Genomic DNA, 12,092 nt, shown 5'->3' with positions numbered 1-12,092 from the left:
CTTCAATAAATTGATGCTTCAAAGAATCTGGATTGTCACTGCTGTGGGTACTTTTTCCTACTGATGGAGACACAATCCACTATGTAATGTGATTCTTCTTTATTAGAAGCATATGGAGTTAAGATAAAGGGAAACCCACCTTCAGTTGGTTTAGGTGTCCTACCACATCTACATCTAATACTTTCAGAGAAATGATGGCAAGCTAGGTGGCATTCAGGAGACAGTGATCAAGATGTTGGGAGCTTATGAAATAATTTTGTAGGAGGAGGAAGAGATTTAGATTGGATGGGATAGCTACATGCAAATGTTTAGTTAAATGAATTACCATGGTTGAAAAGGTACACTTATTTTTTAAAAATATTTTATTTTTCCAACTACATGTAAACATTTTTAAACATTATTTTTTTAAAATTTTGAGTGTCAAATTCTTTCCTTCTTCTCCCTTTGACTCCTGTCTCTTCAGTGAAAAGGCAAGCAAATTTATAAATTATATGTGCCACAGTCATACAAAACATATTTCTATATAAGTCATGTTGTGCAAGAAAACATAGTTCAAAACTGAACAAAACCAAATCCCCACAAATAAAAAAAGTTTTTAAAACAAGCTTCAATCTTCATTCAGACTTTATTACTTCTTTCTCTGGAGATGGTTAGCATTTTTTTAAATAAGTCTTTCATATTGTTTTGGTTCATCATACTTTTGAGAATAGCTAAATTTGCAGTTAATTACATACAATATTGCTGTTAACATGTACAATGTTTTCCTGGTTCTGTTCTCTTCACTTGCATGAGTTCATGTAAGTATTTTCAGATTTTTCTGAAAGCATTTTGCTTTCATTTTTATAGCACAATAGTGTTCTAGCATAGTTATTTTTTTTTAAAGTATACTTATTTAAGTTGCTCTAAAGCTGCAGTTCTTAGTATTTTGTGCCATGAACTTCTTTGACTACTAGTGAAATTTATGGATCCCTTTTCTAAATGATATTTATTGCTTATTTCATTTAGAGATAAAACTGTGGATATCTACCCATGGATCCTTTGAAGATAAGTGGACTTAATAGTCTACTGGTAAATGTTCAATAATCAGCTGTTCAAAAAAATGTATGCATGAAACATATTAAAGTTTAATTTGCTTTATTAATATTTTGCATCATATTTTTTGTCCTCACAATCAATAAAACAACAAATCAAATGCTATCTTGAAACATTTGCTGATTTTTGAGGTGTAAATGCTCACAATGAAATTTTTAACAATGCTCCTAGGTTCCAGTTCAAGCTATTCCAGCACACTCCTATAGGGGCCCACAGGTTGAGAACTCCCTGACCTAGAGAGTGGAACTAGGACCAGTGCTTAGAGATTAAAGGGAGAGAAAAATTAGCTCAATGTAAGGAAGAACTTAAAAAAAAAAAAAAAAACATATACTACAATAATGAAACATAAAATTTTCAAAGGGATGGGCTCCTATTGCTGAAAATATAGAAGAGAATGAATGGTTAGCTAACTGGTATATTATAAAATAAATAATCATTTGAGAGATTAAGCTAGGCAATTTCTAAAAATCTAATAGTTCTACTAAATACTTTGTTTTTATGGAAAACTCTATAACTATGGAAATTCCATTATTTGAAATTTCATTCCTTACAGAGTATCTCCATTCCTCTTTCCCATAATCCCAAAGTTTCAAATGCTTCTCTACCTACATAGAAAATCACACTAAAAAATTCAAATTGTGATACCTATGCCAGTGACATAGTTAATTACATAATTATAAATTCAAAATTTAACCCAATGATTTTTATGCTAATCTTTGTTCATTAAAGGGAAAAAAATAAGGAGTGTGCTTGCAAAGTAGTCTTTTGAAATGTCACTAAGACACACATATGCATATACAAATGTATATATATATATATATATATGTATATATGTATGTGTATATATATATGTATATATGTATGTGTATATATATGTATATATATGTATATATATATAATACAATTGTTTTTATATTCTAAAACTCCAAATTTTTCTTTCCTTAGGGAGAGGGAAAGGAGTCCTAAATAGGGGAAAAGGCATATTACTTGATAGAATATAAGGTTGGCAAAATAATCATGAAAATTTGGTCACATTGAAAACCTGGATTTGTCCATATGAACTTAATCATACATTAGAAACATGATGATTTTTTTTTCCTTTTGAGAAAAGTTATTCATTTTCCCAGAAAATTGGTCTTTCCACCTCTATTCTTCTGACATAGAAAAGTTGTAATGCTGTATACTATGTCTTAAAATAACCATGCAGTCCTTCTGATATTCTAAGTTTCAAGGTGAGGAAAAGATTGTTAGACTACAAGCTTTATAACTGAATCTTAGGGAAAATGATTAGAGAGCCAGCATTCTGATTCTCAATGCTTGTATAAGGGACTCTATACCCCTTTGCTACTGTAGGAATTGGCCATTATTCATCCCATTTTATCTATGAAAAATCCAAAGTACCATATCTCTTCACAAGGAAGGAATGCCCAGAATTCCCCTGATAAGTATTATTTGTAACCCTTACCCAGGTGAATATGGGACTGTGCTTCCCAGAAAACTGATTATAAATTTAATTTAAAATTAACTACCCCAACCCATATGGGACTAGAGACTTTCAATAATTAAATGTTAATTTAATAGTAAAAGTTGTTCATGACAAATATGGAAATATATTTAGAAGAATTATACATCGGAGGGGACAGTGGGGAGAGAGGGAAAAAAATTTGGAACACAAAATCTTTCAGACATGTATGTTGAAAACTATCTTTATATGTATTGGGAAAAATAAAATACTATTGAGAAAATATAGGGGGAAGAATATCCAAGAACCTTAAAAATATATAGATTTGTTAAAAATAAAATATCGATTTGAAGAAAAAAGCTAATTGAACTAAATTTTCAAGATGAAGCAGAAGATCTTGTGCAACATGTTTGAAATATCTAACATGTTCCTCAACTTCCCTAGCCATATTGCCAGATTAATGAAATCAATCCTGAAGTAATTTTAATGTCCTTTGAACTCAGTTCTTTTCAGTCCTTCTGTGGGAAAGACATTGTAATATAAAGAAATCTTTATGCACAGTGAAGTTATTTTATCCAGTGGATATTCATAACCCTTACCTTGCCAAAATTTGTTCAAATGCCACAGAATATCCATTAAGGTAAAATCTAAATCACACTGTCTTTAAATTTGTAACGAGTCCACATTCAGTACATCTTTCAGGGAAAATACTGGGTACACAAAGTTGAAAAATAACAAAATATCTGCCCTTAAGGAGCTTACAGTTCAGTAGGAGGAATAAATATGTGCAAATCAATTATAATGATTCAAATTTAAAATTATTAAGTACATAAGAAACATAAAGCAGAAGAGTGAGAAAACTAAGTAAGAGTTACTTCTGACTTGGGGAGGAGATAAAGAAGGAAGAGTCACTCATGGTAAATAAAGTAAAAATTAACATGAAGAGCCAATCAATCTGGAAAAACTTTTATTTTTTATATCTTTCAAAAACTCTTTTTAAAAATTAGTTAATTAATTGATTGATTTTTTTTTATTTTTAAAGCATATGTATGCATAAATTTCCCAACATCGAGCCTTGCAAAATCTTTTGTTCCAAATTTTCCCTTCCTTCCCCCCATCCCCTTCCCTAGCTGGCAGGTAGTCAGAGATGTTAACATATTTAACAACATGTTAAATATGTTGAAATACATGTTAAATCCAATATATGTATACATGTTAGTTTCAGAAAAATCACTTTCCTCTTTAATGAAGGGACCATAAAAAAGTAACCTCATTTACATTTACAAAAGGGTTGTTACAGTGGTTGTTCATGGTAATGTATAGATGTGGTTTATTATAGATTTTGACAAAACATTTCATGCTATCATTGCAAACAAAATGGAATGATATGTTATACAAGGTCACAGTTAAATAGATTCAAACTGATTTATTGATCAAATCCAAGGAATTGTCACTGATGATATGATGCCAATTTGGAAGCAATTTTCCTCTGGAATGCCATGAGATATCCCTTCTACTACTGCCTAATATTTTAGCCATGATAGATGAAAGCATACATGGCAGTCATTTCCAATTTGCAGACAGCACAGAGCTAGTAGGGCTAACTTACAGGTCAATAAAACTGGTCTGATTCTCTGGTTAGATATGGGTTGGGCACAGATGGAGCAGTGAGTTGTCCTGGATCATATAAGCAGTAAGGATTTGAGGGCAGAGTTTAATTTAGGTCTATCATGGTCTATCCACTCACTACACTACCCTGCTCTCTCATACTTGTAAAATGAAGAAATTGTACTACATGACTGCTAAAGTTCCTTCTACCTTAAGACTATAGAAAGTTTTGAAAGATCCAGTAAATTGCTATAAGAACAATGAAATAATCATTCTCAGATGAATGGGACCGTGTACAATAAACAGTATACTACTGGCAATTAATCAACCCAAAAGGACTTATGAAGTTCCTACCATGTGCCAGGTTAGATGCTGGGTATACAAAGACAAACATTACACATTGCCTACCATTAAAGATCCAAAGTACAAAGATCATTTCTATTAATTTCCCACAAGGTTGGAATAGAAAGGATAGCCTATTTTGCCTTGGTCTTGTATCCATCTTAGTATCCAAACCAAGAAATCTCAGTAAGGTAAAAGAATGAACCAATTCTAATGAAATGAAATGCAATCACAATAAATGTAAAATCTAGAACTTGAAATCAAACCATCAACCTCTCAGACACAAAATAGAAAGCATAAAGTAAAGGCTATGAAGGTTTTAGTAGAAAAGGATAATTTTCAGATTTTCAAAGAATGAAAACTCAATATGAATCAACAAAGTAACGTGGCAATCAAAAACCAAACAAAACCAAATGAGATGTGATGTCTGTCCACATAAAGAGGAATATTACAGGACTCTTTAGAGAATAAGTCTATTTTATTTTTTCTTGATCAGGTCACCTCTAGAATATAAGATTTCATTCCAGGTTCTATATTTTGGTAAAGACAAATACACAAAGGAGAATAATTAGGATGGTAATAGATATAAATACATGTCATTTGAATTAAGAATTGGTTGAAGGAAATGAGAAGAACTTTGAAGAAAGAAGACTTGAAGTTGATATAATAACAGTCTCCAAGTATTCTCAGTGTATAAAATGAGCAATATATAAACATTCTAAGACAGAATATTTAGGATTTGTGTCAGAAAAACCTTTCAACAATTAGATTAATCTAAAATGGACTAGACTGGCTCAGAGTGGGATGCCTCACTTGTAGTCCTGAAGTGAAAACTGGATGACCTCTTGTAAGGGATGTTGTGAAGAGAATTGTCTGATCAGATATGGACTGTGCTAAATGATCTCTAGGTCTTATAGTGTCCGTCTTTTGTTTATTTTGTCCCTAAATAATGTGTTTTGTTTTGTTTTTATATAGTATTTTGCACAAGAAGGTGCCTATTTATTTTGTTATTTTGTTTTTATATGGCACAAGTAGGTGCTTAATAAATGTTTATTGGAAATGCAGTAAGCAATCCTCAAAATGTTTATTACACATGCTGAGTTTGAATCCTGACTTTTCTATTTGCTTTGTGTATGACCTTGGTTGTTCTACTTTCTGAGTCTTGGGTTCCTTATCTATAAGAACAATAGAAATAAAAAATCCTAATTCCTAATTAGTAATAATTAGAGAAGAGAGCACTTAGTGATTTAATATATAAAGTGATTTATAATTTCATTTCATTTTATCATCATAACAAGCCTAGTAGGTGTCATTATTATTTACTATATATATATATATATATATATATATATATATATATATATATATATATGTATATATATATGTGTTTGTGTGTGTATATATATACATATATATGTATATATATGTGTATTTGTGTGTGTATATATATACATATATAAACATTGAGATGTAGTAGTGACTTGTCCTGTATCACACAGCTAGTAGGGATAGGAGGGCAAAGTTGAACTTAGGCTTCTCTTGGTCTGTCTATTCAATATATTACCCTACTCTTTCATATTTGTAAAATGAAGAGATTGTAAACTACATGACTGCTAAAGTTCCTTCTACTTGAAAACTGTGGGAAAGCCATGAAAGATCCAACAAATTACTATAAGAAAAATGAAATAATCATTTCCAGATGAATGGAGTATTGTATAATAAGCAACATACCACTGACAATTAATCAACTCAAAAGCACTCATGAAGTTCCTACCATGTACCAGATTAGGTACTGGGTATATAAAGACAAAATTAAACAGTCCCTACCATTAAGGACCAAAAGAACAAGGATTGTTTCTGTTAGTTTCGCACAAAATTGATATTAAAATGATGCTCTACTTTGCATTGGTCTTATACCCATTTTAAGGCATTTTAAAGCCTTTTTTTTCCTAATTAATCTTCATTACACTTTAGGGAAGTAGAGAATGGCATTGACCCAATTTGCCAGATTAGAAAACTGAGACCAGGAAAACATGTGTCTTATCCAAGTTAATCACAGAGTTAGAATGAAGCTCAAGACCTACTTAAACTTAGTCTTAGACAAGTCTCTGATATCTATAAATTGATTTGAATCAAATCATAACAAATTAGAAGTTTCTGCTACTCATCCACCTCTCATGCAATAAAAGCTGATATTCAATGTCCTCATTTTTATGATCAATGCCACATTATAGTTTGAGTTTATGGGAATGGCCATCCAGAAAGTATTTTATGATCTCATTTTTTTTAAAAGACAACATTATTATGCCTCTAGAGAAAAAGGAATGTTGGTCTAAACCAGTGATGTCAAATCCAAATAGAAAGGGAGACCACTAAACCAAACAAAGGGTCCTTATGAACTATATATTTCCTTAGAAAACCACATATTCATATTATCTATTTTTATTATATTTTATTTGTTTTGTTAAATGTTTCCTAATTTTAATTTTTTTTTATTTTAACATTTTAATCTGGTTCAGACCACACTTGGCAATGTAGTAGGTTGCATGTGTTTGACACTTCCTGAGATGAATTTGTGGTCTTTCTAAAGGGAAAGATTTAATAATCAATACAGAATATGCTTGTCCTTGAATTAGTTATGTTGAAAAAGCATTAATCAATATAAACATTTTATTTGAAGAAGAAGCATAGTATAACTATAAGAATGGTGGACTGATTGCTTTATATCACTGTAGATTTTGGAATCAAAGACTATGTGTTCACACCTAGGCTCTGAGACTTCCTAGCTGAGTCCTGGCTCCCCCCAAAAAAAAAAATGGCAGTTAGAGAGCCTACCTCTGGGTTGGATTGAGAGTCAAATAAGAGGATGCATAAGAAGTCCCTTTGTAAAGCTTCCAGTGCTATATAAATGTTAGGAATTATATCAAATAAATTCACAGAAAACATCCAATTCTCTTGTGTGCAAATCAATGGGTATTAAATAATGAAAATCACCAGAGTGCCTCAGTTCAAGAAGCTTATAGTCTAAAAGGGAAATGACACTTATGTACCATCATGTATAATAATATAAATTTACAGTGATTGAAGCATATTATTGTTATTTAGTCATTTTTCAGTCATGTCTGACACTTTATGACCTCATTTAGAATTTTCTTGACAAAGATACTGGAGAGGTTTTCCATTTCCTTCTTCAGCTCATTTTACAGATGAAAAAACTGAACAAATATAGTTAAATGACTTGCCCAGGGTCACACACCAATAAATATTTGAGGCAAGATTTGAACTCAGTCTTCCTAGGCCCATCACTCTTTCCAATGCAGCACTTGCCCACCCAATTGAAGTATATAATAAAGAATGAACATCTTGACCAATAACTAAGGAAACTCAGATCCAGAAATGACCTCTAATCTTATTTCTCCAACTGTCTCAAAATCCAAAATACCTCTGTTAATTATTTCCTATTTGTTCTGTCCATAGCTTGCATACATATATGTATATTTTAGCATGAAGTCTCCCCCTATTGAAAAGGATCTCTTTGAGGAAAACTCAAGGGATGTCTTTGGTCTCTTTTTGTATGCCTGGTGCTTTGCACAATGACCGGCATATCTTCTTATCATCATCATCATCATCATCAATAATAACAATAATAAATGCTGATTTATTGATGAATGGATTGATTAACTTACTCAAAGTCATATAGCTAGCAAATGGCAGAATTAGGCCATATGAACTAGGACACAAACCTGCATTCTCTGAGCTAAATTTAATGTCCTTTTTTTCTGTTTATGTCTCAGGTCATGAAAGCTAGATTTTTCTGAAATGTATCTCCTTTGTCTTGGAAAGCAGAACACATGGGAGGTTAACTTCTTTAGGTATGAAGACAAAGGGCCTGGACCTGCTGCTTTCTTCTTGGACAAGTCTCTTAACTTTACTATAAAATGAAGCTAAACAAATTGGGAACAGCTAAATAAATTGTGGTGGTATATGAATAAAATAAAATATGACTGTTTTGCAAAAAAATAAATATGATGAATGCAGAGAAGCATTCTCTAATAACAAGGATAATAGGCATATACCACTACAACTTTCTATAGCACTTATTTTGACCCTAGAAATCATCTTGTTCAGCTACTTAATTTTTATAAATAAGTTTTTACTAGAATCATTTTTATATCAGCAAAATGCCTCACAGAATTGTTCCCCTTCATTTCCTCTCCCAAAGAATTATGATTTCCACCATGTAAATGGAATGACTAACCACACACACAAACACATATATCAAAAGTAAATATTGTAAAATTAGAAAGAACAATTTCAGCTTGAAAGAAGGGGTATGAGAAGCCATCCGACTCCATACTCCCTTACAGAGATAGGAGTCCCAAGACTTGAGTGGAACATTGCAGATATTTTTAGACTTCTTTGATGTATTAATAAATTATATTCATTTTTTCTTCTTTTTTTCTTTAAAAAAATATCATTTGTTATATGAGGTGACCTGGAAGGTGAGGGGAAAGATACTGTGAAGAATTTTAGTGATGTTAAAAAATAAATGGCATCAATAGAAATTTATTTTTTTTAAATGATGTCTCAGATAAGATGATTTCTAGGGTTAAGAGTGACACACAGCCAGATGTGATGGCACATACCAGTCATCCCTGATACCAAAGTGGCTGAGGCTAAGGGATGGCTCGTGTTTGGGAATTCTGACTTACAGTGTGATAAACCAACTAGATGTCAGCATTAAGTCCAACCTTATATGTTGCTCCCTCAGGAACAGGGGACCAATAAGTTTCCTTGGAAGAGTCAACTTAAAGAGCATTTCTAAGCACCCATGCTGATCAATCATGGGATCTGGCTCATGTATTAGTTTCTGCATATCCAGCCTAGGGAAGGTAGAGAGACCTAGTATTTTATTTTATTTTTTTAAGTATGATTTCATAATAGAAATAAGTGCTGAATTAGCAGCAGAAAAACTTGGGTTCAAATTTCTGTTTTGCCTCTTCATAGCTATGTGATACTGATGTCAGGAACTTTCTTATTTTTATATTCATGTTCTCAAAACCTAGCAAGGTGCCTGGAACATAAATAAGTGTTTAATAAATTCATGTTGATTGATTGATTGATTTAACCTCTCTGAACTTTGGTTTTTTCATCTGTTAAATTAGGAGTTTGGACTGAGTGACCTCTAAGGTCCCTTGCAGCTCTAAATCTATGCTGTTAAATTGCAAAGGTCCCTTCCAGCTCTAAATCTATGATCCAATAATATGATCCTAATGGAAGATCAAGGGGACAAATTACTATTCCCACCCCTAGTGACAAATGGACAGCAAGAAATTGGCTGAAACAATATTTTTTCACTGGTTGAGTTTTTTCTTTAGTTGATATATGGATGCAAAATAAAATAAAAACAGCTCCCAAGGACTGTTTTTAGGGCTGAATAGGACAGGAGACAATCTCTCACATGCTATGTTTTTCCCATTCTGGATTAATAAAAGAAGTAATTATCTAATAAAAAATGGCTGTTAATTACTACTGTTAGTTCAGTTAAGTACTATTAGGACTGAAGAGATTTATTTCGCCTTGTACTGCCTGAAAATTTGACATCATTCTTGGCTTCAGCTTTACCCCCCAATTATAACCCACTGGAAATGGGAAAGGGACAAGAGCTATTGAATATGTCACAACACAGAATGAAGGGAAGAAGTGCTGGAAGTAGAGGCTTTTCAAAGAAAGCAGAGGAAATAATGCTATACAATGACTGCAGAATATGTTTTTTTTTTTTTTCCCCTTTCCTCCCCCCCCCATCTTTGTGTGTGTTGTTTTGTTTTGTTTTGTTTTGTTTTTTATGGGCAAAGAGTGAGCCCAAAAGGGTGTGTTCTTTCAGGTTTATAGCCCTAACTAATGGAATTGCTCTAAATAACATTTTGATCTTGTAAGGTCACACAGAGTGCTATACCTTTCCTTTCATGATTCAGGTCTGGACCAAGCATTTCCCAGAATTGAGATGGTAATGAAGTCATTAGTTTCTTCCTCCTTGAAGCCCTGGTTAGAAAGGGGAATTCTATGGGCAAAGTCTGAGTGGGCCTTTTTCATCAATCTCACACCCAGCTGAGCTGGAACACCTGTTACATTTTCCCAGGAGCTGGAGCTATAAGGCCATTTCCAATCTATTTGCTCTTCTTCTTCTCCAGCTCCCTGACAAAGGCAGGGGTCCGTGTTTTCTAAGGCACTACTAATTGAAAATCTCTGACTGGTGCAAATGTTAACTCAAGCCCGAAAGAGTCCCAAATAAGGCCCCCATGATTGTTTCCTCTTTTTTATTTAATTGCTTCTTGTAATACAGGTTATAAAAGATTAATTTGTTTGAAGGGGAAAGTGGACTTCCTTGCCCTAAAAAACTTTTATTTTTCATTTATAGTACATATGTATATGTTTATCTTTATGTCTATATGCATATTGATAAACACACCCATGTATTTCAATCAAAAACCCCAGCAACTCCCTCAAGAACTGGTGTTTAAGGGTTTTCTATGGTTTCAATTTTTTGTTTGAGGTTTATTTGTCAAAGTTTGTTTTTGTTTTGTTGTTTATTAGGGGAAGTTGCTATCACAATTTCTTTTAATAAACTTACATCCTGCAATAGTGAACACACACAGTTCAAAGTCATATGACAGAGCAAATTTAAGATAATTGCAGTAGCATTAATAGTTTAAAAAGAAAGTTCTATTTCTGGAAACTCAGTAATTAAAAGAAGCTAAAGTTTCCAATAATAATCTTAATGGAAGCTGAATATATCTACAAATAGAAAAGAAGGGGTATTCCTTGCTTTAATAACAATCCGTGGGAAAAAGGATAAAGGACAAGGACAGGCTTAGAGGATATAGCTCTCCAATCACCAGCTAGCTCTGGCAGACAAAAAAAAAAAAAAGGAAAGAAAGAAACTAGATGCAAACACATTCCCAATCACCCTCTTCTTTGGGTCTCAGAGCTCCCCAGAACCTCATACTTAAAGTCAAAACTTAATGGACTAGAGTTTACAACTCAAAACACAGTGAATAACATAGCTAGTTCCCTAATCATCACCTCAAATGTACATTTCAGCAAAAGTCCTAAGAACTGATTTGCCTTTGAATTTAGGACTATATTTAGATGGAGGAGAATTAGAGGAGGGTCAGGTGTCTTTGGCATCCTTCCTTCTTAAAAGAACTGCATTCATTAGTAATGCTTATTGGGAGGATCCTGGGTTTTGAACAATTGTTGGCATCTGAATAAAAGAGCAGAGGCTGAACTAGGATTTCAAGCGTCTAAAATGGGGATAAAGATATTTATTTTGTATCAAAGGAAGAAAAATAAGTTATACATTGCTAATTAACAGATTAATTAAATGTCCAATTTGGTTGTGTACCTGTCATTAGTGGTTTGGTATTCCAGAGTCCACACATATTTCTGACATCATAGGTATAGGATTCCTGAACACCAGCTCTTCCAGGAAACTTTTGTTCCCAATAAGAGGAAGCTAGGTGTTTTAGCAAAAAGAATACTAGGCCTGGAGTTAGGAAGCCCTAAATTCAAATTAATCCCCAGATAC

Source organism: Antechinus flavipes, chromosome 1 (assembly GCF_016432865.1).
Source record: "Antechinus flavipes isolate AdamAnt ecotype Samford, QLD, Australia chromosome 1, AdamAnt_v2, whole genome shotgun sequence".
NCBI lineage: Eukaryota > Metazoa > Chordata > Mammalia > Dasyuromorphia > Dasyuridae > Antechinus > Antechinus flavipes.
This window is presented reverse-complemented; position numbering follows the sequence as displayed.